Source organism: Ananas comosus, linkage group 2 (assembly GCF_001540865.1).
Source record: "Ananas comosus cultivar F153 linkage group 2, ASM154086v1, whole genome shotgun sequence".
In the NCBI taxonomy this organism is placed as follows: Eukaryota; Viridiplantae; Streptophyta; class Magnoliopsida; order Poales; family Bromeliaceae; genus Ananas; species Ananas comosus.
Window position 1 is genome coordinate 695,913 of NC_033622.1, and position 9,558 is coordinate 705,470.

At 30.6% G+C, this 9,558-nt stretch overlaps 1 long non-coding RNA gene across 1 annotated transcript; it reads left to right on the top strand.

Annotated features, from left to right (window-relative positions):
• LOC109724732 lies at positions 816–9,086 on the top strand. The gene is made up of 3 exons (XR_002220057.1): positions 816–1,164; positions 8,212–8,301; positions 8,423–9,086. It is a non-coding gene; the product is annotated as an uncharacterized LOC109724732 (long non-coding RNA).

The window sequence follows — 9,558 nt, forward strand, 5'->3', positions numbered from 1 at the left end:
CCCCCCCCCCCCCCCCCCCCCCCTCTCTCTCTCTCTCTCTCTCTCTCTCTCTCTCTCTCTCTCTCTCCTTCCTCTATCACTCTCTTCTCTTGTATCAGGTCTAAGAAACTGGAATTCAAGTAAGCTACTAAAATCTTCTTATCTTTTATAATAAAACTTTGATAAAATGAGAAAGGAGTTACAACCTTGTATATAAAATGCATACTCACCACCCCTATCCTCTTCCCCTCTCAGAAGCTTAAATATAAAATAACTACGTTCAAGAAAGGAAAGCCTATGGGCATACTCACTCGCCACCCCAAACCCCATTCTTCTATGTGGGTTACTTTGGCTTCAGAAATAGTAGTATTACCACAATTGCCACAACGACTATCACCAGAGTTAGAAAGAGAACAGAGAGAAAGCAACAAACATTTTTCCTGAACCTCAATCATGGTTGATCTCCTTATAGCTTGAATAATAACCCTCTGAGCCATTTGTATTCATTTCCCTCTTCTTTTCTCTTCAGCTCTCTCTCTCTCTCGTATATCTCTATGCAATGAGGCACTAAGCTAATCCTTCTATGTGGGCTACTTTGGCTTCCTAAATAGTAGTATTACCCCAATTGCCACAACGACTATCACCAGAGTTAGAAAGAGAACAAAGAGGAAGCAAGAAACATTAATTTTCCTAAACCTCGATCATGGCTGATCTCCTTATAGCTTGATATTTCTACCATGAGAGAAGTTTTGGAGCTTGGATTGGAGCTTGTTGGAAGAGAGATCTTCAACCCTAACTCATTTCAAGTTTATATTGAAGCTTCTAAAGAGGTTAGTAACATGTTTCTCTCTTTTGATTCATGTTTTTGGAGGTTTTTGTGTAGAAACCCTAGAAATGGAAAAACTAGAGTTTCTTTGGAAATTTTCGATTTGGGATTTTTGGAGCTCAATTTATTGGTTTAGAACCTTCCTTTAGGTTGGAATAGAAGTGCTCTAGCCTTCTTTGGGATTTAAGAAAGTTTTTCCTACATTTAGGTGAGTTTTTGCTTTTTTTTTGGGTTGGTTAAAGATGAACACTTTGGGTGTTCGTTCGTTTCGTTTAACCTTCTTAGAATTTTCTTTAGAGAGGTAGAAGACTTGTGGGCATCTTCGTTTGCGCAAACGAAAGGGTTACAAGGAGCTCTTGGTGGGTTTGACCTCATCGAAATGAGTGAACTCCCCCTATACTATATTTTTTGTTGTAAAATAAAAATTCATGCATATTTATGCTAGATAGAGCATAAATGAATTTTAGAATGATTAAAATGCATATGTTATGTATCATGAGATTTCGTCTCTATATAATATAGATATAGGTGCATAGTACTCATGCTAGTATATGGTATTCTTATGATGTGTTGAAATTATGTTATATGTAGATAAATGACATGCAATTACTTTTTTATGAACAATGGACATATGCTAAATATAGTAAAAACCTAATGTCATAAAGTGGTATTGAACTTAGAGTATGTATGGACTTAGTGAGCTACAATGTCATAAAGGGATATAGAGCTTGGAATATGTTTGGGCTTGGTAAACTATAATATCATAAAGTAGCATTAGATTAGTAAATGGTTGATCCTTTACCTAGTACACGTATAATACATGTCACATTTAATTAAATAAAATTTATATTTATATTTTAAATTTAAATTATTATTGGTGGTATCTATGTATTTATTATTGGGCTTTTTTTTTTTCTAACTTTAATTTATCTCCAAATAAGTTTTATGCATTTTTCATTTAATTATACAATAAATATTTTTCAAATATATTTCGAATAAATTTTAACTTTTAATTAATTCAAAATTTTAAATTAATAAATTTATATTTAAATTTATAAAGAAAACTCAAAATTTGAAGTTTATTTTAAATTCATAATTTAAATACAGTAGTTATTGGAGATATAGATCTATTTAACAACTAATCTATCTTTCAAACTTAACTTATTTTCAAATTGGTTAATTATTTTCAATTTGAAACTACCTTTTAATAGACCCAGAATTTAAAATTCTAATAAAATATAGATTGATGTTTGAAATTTTGTACCAAACTTAAAATTTATAATCAAGTTGATCGTCCTAGAAAACTTAAAATTTAAAGTGGAATTGGTATGCTTTATTTTAAATCATTCTATTTTTTTTAAAAAAAAATATTCTATTCTTTTTAAAACTAATTTATTTTTAGTTATTTAATTGAAAGCTATTGGATACTGCTAATATTTTTTTATGTATGTTTGAGCATGTAAAGAATATTTTGTTGGTAAAAATTTGGATAAGTATGAATTTTTTTTTCTGTTTTTGCAAATAAAATTTAATATTTTTTTCAGCTATAAAATGGATATGTCAATAATTATTTTAATATTTATTTCAAATCAATACATATTTGTGCATCATATTTATCAAAAAATTTAAAAAATAATTTTCAAAAAATAATTTTTCTATTATATTTTATTTAAAATTATATGTTACATCCTAATTCAAATTCAAATAATTGTTGCCGACAAAAATTATATAGTTCTATTTTTTTAAATACATACATTGAATATTTCACTATATGTTTTTTTTTTTACTTTTGAAAGATCCAAAAGTTAAATATATATTTTAAACTAAAAGTGTCAAAATTTTAATTAACATTTAATTCAAAATTTAAAATTTAATTTTGATCCACTTTAATTAAAATTTTCTAACTATTATTAATTCAAATTTAATATCCAAATTATAATTAATTCACGATTTAAACTCAAATTTTAATTTTAATTTAAATCTATAAATTTAATTTTAAATTATATAATTAAATTTCAACTCTGAATTTTAGAGAAAATAAAAATTTTAAATCAATTGAAGTTAAAATTTAGATAGATATTTGAATTTAAATTTAAATTTGATTATCGGTTGCAAGCAATAAAAAGTTAATATAACAACTAAATATTAATGGGAAGAATTGAGATAATTTTTAAATATTCACCTTAAAAAAAAAAGATATATTGAATGATATAAAAATATTTAATAGAAAAAGAAAACATTATTTGTTAAAGATAAAAAAGAATTAAAAATTGTTTTATTACGTTTTTTGTTTTGTATAAGAAAAGGAGGAACCGAATTTTTTTTTCCACCAAAAAATAGGTCTATTGATTGGTCGAAATTTGAAATATGTGCTTTTATATATATAGTGTTGCACGAGTACGCTTATACAATCGTTGGCATCTGTCGCAGATGATGATACTGCATCGTGGCAGGTGATCGAATGCTTTGGTTCTGGTGAGAGGCTGTAGCATACTCGACGCCTCACCGGAAGCCATTTTGATAGATGTCGTGGTTCCCCAGGATAGCACTGAGAACTACACGACAGTGTTGGCGGCTATAGATACAGCACCATCGAGCAGCGAACACCGATATATCATTTACATTCAGAGAGGGACGTATAATGAAGACGTCTCCATCGAGAAGCCGAATGTAGTTTTCATAGGCCCAAGCTATGGCTAGGGTATCACATAATCACTGACCCAGCTGTGGTTGCCAATTTTATAATCACGCTGTTGATCGAGGGAGACTCATGGTTGTCTTCTACTAGGATTAGTTATAAGAGTGGATTGTAGTGAGATAGATTAGAGTGTGGGTGGGTCAAGTGGCTAGGGTATCACATAATCACTGACCCAGCTGTGGCTGCCATTTTCATAGTCACGCTGTTGATCGAGAAAGACTCATGGTTGCCTTCTACTGGGATTAGTTACAAGAGTGGATTGTAATGACATAGATTAGAGTGTGGGTACTTCTATAGATTTGAGAGCTGAGCTGGAGAGAAGAATATGATATCAGAAGATTATTATTTAAGTGAGAAAATATTTTTTGCATAAAAGTGTCCTTTTTTTTTTTTTAGAGAGATAGGTAACACGCTACCCGCTTCGTTTATTTCATTTAGAAATAAACTTAGCTGGAAATATAAATCAACTTTGTATAAGTGAATGTGAATATATTGGCTACTATAATAATCTGCAATAAAACTACATAACAAATACTATATTACTATTGTTTTGTGATTGTAACTGACAATTTTATTTTATTTTTATACTGTGGTGGAAAGCAAGGTTGGTTGTGATATGTTAGAAGCGAGGTGAGAGTGAAACTGGGCCGGGTTGGAATTGGAATAGACATGGCTCAAGTAAATTGAGTATATTTTGAGCCGGACTTTGGCTAAAAATAAAATAATATAAAAATGAAGCCCGATCAAATATTGGGCTTTGGTTAGGGCCATGTAAGAGGCACACATATATATATATATATATATATATATATATATATATATATGGAGCTTTAAATATAAATTAAATAATATAATATCGAATTATTAGAATAATGTTCTATCAGTGCAGTTTTGAGGGCTACTAGGATACATTATACGCCCACTCCTACAAGCAATTCTACCGAGAATGCCGCATCACCGACACATTAGACTTCATATTCGGGGATGCAAATGCTGTGTTCCAGTTCTGTATCATTCTCGCCCGTCATTCTCTTCCTGGCCAGGCGAACACTATTACTACCCAGGGCCGTGATGACATCAGGAGGAACACTGGTGATTCACGCTACAGAACTGCAATATTTCTGCCGACTCAGACCTAGCTCCGTACATCGAGCAGATTCATAGTTGTTTAGGTCGGCCATGGCGGAACTTATCCAGGACCGTGATTATGGAGACCTACATCGGGAGCTTGATCTGGCCCGAGGGGTGGCTTGAATGGAACGGTAGGTTTGCCCTCGACACCTTGTACTATGGAGAGTACACGAATTCCAGGCCGGGTTCAGGACTGCGTGGACAAATCAAGTGGCTAGAGTATCACATAATCATTGATCTAGCTGTGGCTGCTTATTTCACGGTCGCGCGGTTGATCGACGGAGACTCATGGTTGCCTTCTACTGGGATTAGTTACAAGAGTAGATTGTAGTGAGATAGATTAGAGTGTGGGTATTTCTATAGATTTAAGAGCTGATCTAGAGAGGAGAGTATGATATCAAAAGATTGTTATTTAAGTGAGAAAATATTTTTTGCATAAAAGTGTCCATATTTTGTTTAAGCGAATGTGAATATATTGGCTACTATAATAATCTGCAATAAAACTACATAATGAATACTATATTACTATTGTTTTGTGATTGTAACCGATAATTTTATTTTATTTATATATTTTGGATGAAAAGCACGGTTGGTTGTGATATGTTAGAAGTGAGGTGAGGGTGAAATTGAGCTGTGTTGGAATTGGATCATCATAATTCAGGCATGGCCCAAGTAAATTGAGTATATTTTGGGCCTGATTTGGACTAAAAATAAAATAAAATAAAAATAAAGCCCGATCAAATATTGGGCTATATATATATATAATTATTATTAATACACACACATTATATATACTAGTTATAGTACACATGCGATGCACGTCATATTTAATTAAATTAAAGTTATATTTATATTTTAAATTTAAATAATTATTAATGGTTTAAGTTTATTTATCAATTAATTTTTTTTCTAATTTTAATTTTTTTAATGTGTGTCCAAATTTTAAAAATTTGAAGTAATTCAAAACTTTAAATTAAGGAATTCAGATTTAAATTTATGAACAAAACTCAAAATTTTAAGTTAATTTTGAATCTATAATTTGAATATAAATAGTTATTAGAGACATTGATTTATTTATCATCCCATCTAATTTTAAATTTGATATATTTTCAAGTTAATTAATTATTTCGATTTGAAATAATGTTTACACCCAAATATTGAAATTTTAATTAATTTTAAATTTTGGATTAAAATATTAATTCACATTTGAAATTATAAACCAAATTTAAAATTTAACGTTGATTTGATAAGCTTATTTAAATCATTTTATTTTTCAATGCTAATTTTTTTTAGTTAGTTAATTTAAAGATAGTGGATACTAAATATTTCAATGTGTGTTGAGTGAAGATTTTTGTTTTTTGATTATTATGGAATATTCTTTTATAGGGCACTTATGAAAAATATTTTACGGCATATATCCATGACAGAAATTTGGATAATTTTTTCTATTCCCGCAAATGGAATGCAGTATTTTTTTGTACTAAAAAATATTTTACTAAAAAATATTTGTCTACTTTAATAATTATCTCAAATCAATATAAATTTGTGAATCATATCAATCTACAAATTTTAAATTATAAATTATAAATTCATATGTTATATTTTATTGAAAAATATCTTATATTTTAAATATTAGTAGATAAAACTGAGATTATTTTTATATATTCAACTTTTAAAAAATATGATTAAATATTATATATGCGGAAGGTATTACATGATTGGATATTATATAGGTGGCGAATATTACATGTGAAAAAAAAATTTTAAAAATGCATAGATTGTGAATATTATAAAATACGATATAATGTGGGTGGCGGTTATTAGGATATAGGATATGCATATAAAAAGTTAAAGTTGATGCTGACAAATTAAATAAAAAAAATGACAGATTCGTCAGTAATTGGATTAGATCAAATGACTAAGAAGTAATATATTTTATGATAATTTAAAAATAAAATAAAAATTATACAACTGTCATTTATTTCATTAAAGTAGGACCAGCATTTTGGGAAAAAAAAATAAAACTCCCTTAAATTACTATTAATACACACACACACACACACATATATATATATATATATATATAATTAAATTATTATTAATACACACATTATATATAAACTAGTTAAGTGCACGTGCAGTTCACGTCGTACAAATATAAAAAAATAAAATTTTTATAAATAAATATTATAGATTCGATATATAATATTTAATCATTAACAAGATAAAACGACAGAAATAAAAAGTAAAATCACAATATCATAAAAAAAAGAACACAAAATCCATCACGGTGTCATGAAAAAAAAGAATACAAAATCTTTCACTAAACTATCTGAAAATGTCACTATCATTTTATTATTTAATAGATAAAAAAGTTGAAATAAAATGTGAATTTTAATCATTACTTAAAAAAATTCGGTCTCCCTCCCAGTCATGCTTATCTGCAAAGTACACTGAAAGTAAAAAAAAAAATAAAAAAAAATAGTTTTATTTCTTGTGTTTTTGAAATAGGTGGATTAAGTACAATTTTATTTGCAAAATTTGTTGCTAAATAAATTGATCATGATAAACAATTTTAAAATACTACAGAAAGATAGATATCCAATAGTATAGAAAGACAATGTTACAAAAAAATTATAAAACATATACATGCATTATATATATCCTTTTTTTGTAAATAAAAATATAAATATATATTTTTTGGTTTGACTTGTTGACCGCATCCCACAAGGGTGCTCCCGGCAGCCCAATGTGGGGTTGCCTCGTATGGCCCCTAAGGGGGCCGTACATGACCCCTCATGACCGCAATGGGCTTCCATAGTCAGCCCCCAATGGGGCTTGCTTTATGCGGCTCCTGTAGAGGGATCTTTATTGAGGCGGTGCAATTTCATCGATTTCGGTTGCCGCCGTACAAGCGACGCCGTTCCTCTGAACACTGGTCTCGATTGAGGCCGGCCGACATCACGGTTAACACAAATCAATCAGTGAATATATTTATTTATTTTTCTTTAATGAAAAGGAATCTAAAGGAAACGAAAATCCGACAAAAAATTCGTCTCTCATACCACATGTTGAAACTTTATAAGAAACTAAGATCATATCTTCTGTCATGATTTCGATTTCAGTACCCAAATTGTCAATAACAAATTTTCCTCATGGTTCATCCTCGTTCGCGATCTGCAATAGTCTAATTTTCTTATTCCGGAAATGGAATCGTCACAGACAATTGGATTAGGTTTAGACTGGAACTCCCACATGTTACATATTTATATATAATTTAACATAAGAATGTTAAATCACGTCTATTCTTCAAGGACGTATCCAGATATATTATAATCGTAAGATCTAGCGTATCTTTATAGATCGACTTAAATAGATTCACTGTATCTTTATGGATCGTCTTGAATATATCACGTGGGCCACATCCAATAGAGTTAACACACTAGCTACTAATTAATTTGAATTATGATCATTTTAAATTAAACCTTGGATTAACTTGTTCACACCTCCCACGAGCTAGCTAGGGCATTGCATTAATGCATTGATGCTCCATTCACAACTGACCCTTTCATAGCAGGTAACACATGTCACCCTCTCAAAGCATTCACCTTATGGACGTTCCCATTCTTCTTTTGCTCACGTTAGTCGCCATTGGCGCTACACGCATGTAAGCTCTAAATCCTATCGTTTTTTTTTTTTTAACATTTCTATTTATTTTCAAGCTGGAATCTTTATATGTTTTTTAAGATATTGTATAATCTGTAATATTCACCATATTATTTGCACAGGTACCATAGCATCATCGATCATTGAAAGCTCCCGTAGACGATGATACCGCATCATGGCCGGCAGTCGGAAGGTTTCCATGATGGCTTCCAGTGAGAGACCACACCACACTCCACAGCTCACTGGAAGCCCTTCCATAGATGTGGTTGTTTCCTAGAATGGCACTGGGAACTACACGACAGTGATGGCAGCTGTAGATGGAGCGCCGCCGAGCAGCGGACATCAATACGTCATCCACATTAATTCAGAGAGGAACGCACAATGAATACGTCTCCGTCGAGAAGCCGAATGTAGTATTTGTGGGGGACGGGATGGAGGTGACGGTGATCACCGGCAGCCACAGTGTGGCCTATGATTGGTTGACGTCTGACAGCGGCACAGTTAGTAAGTATTTTATTTTTATTATATTTCAAGTTATGATTCATAGCTTAGGGCTTATAGTTTTGGAATAGTAGATATCTCATCAATGTGAAGGAGAATTGTTAAATTTTTTTTTTTTTTTTTGGGAATATTGAATTTTAGAATGTAAAAGGTGTATTGAATTTGAAGAATAAGATTAGGGATCGATGGAATGCAACTATTATGTAGATTGAGTTTATTAGGATCATAAATTGTAAGTTTTCGTTGATGATTAATGTTAATTTTTTCCTGTTGAATTTGATTAAATATTATTGTTTCACCAGTAGAATATAATTCATGAGATTGATGATTATATCCCCAATTCTGTACTTAGGTTAGTGGATTTTCGGCAATATTTCAGGATTGTGTTTTTTTTTTCATCTAAGCTTATACTGATTATCACTTGCTTACATCTCCAATTCTTTTTTAAATAGTATTATAATTTTGTGAGGTTGCTAATTCTGATTTTATATTTGCTCGCTGCCAACAGAAGCATATCGAAATTCATGATAGAGCTCCTTCTCATCGCCTCATCACTCTCTTTCTTTTTTGTTTTTTTTTTTTTTCAATATACACTTTTATCTGAGTGTTGTTGCATTTGTAACATGTTTGAATTATTTTGGATAAATTGCATTGTTACCCCTCGAACTTTTGGCGAAGTTTCACTTTACTTCTCGAACTCCTAAAATGGACATTTAACCCTCTAAACTCTAATATTTCATTCATGTTACACCTTCCG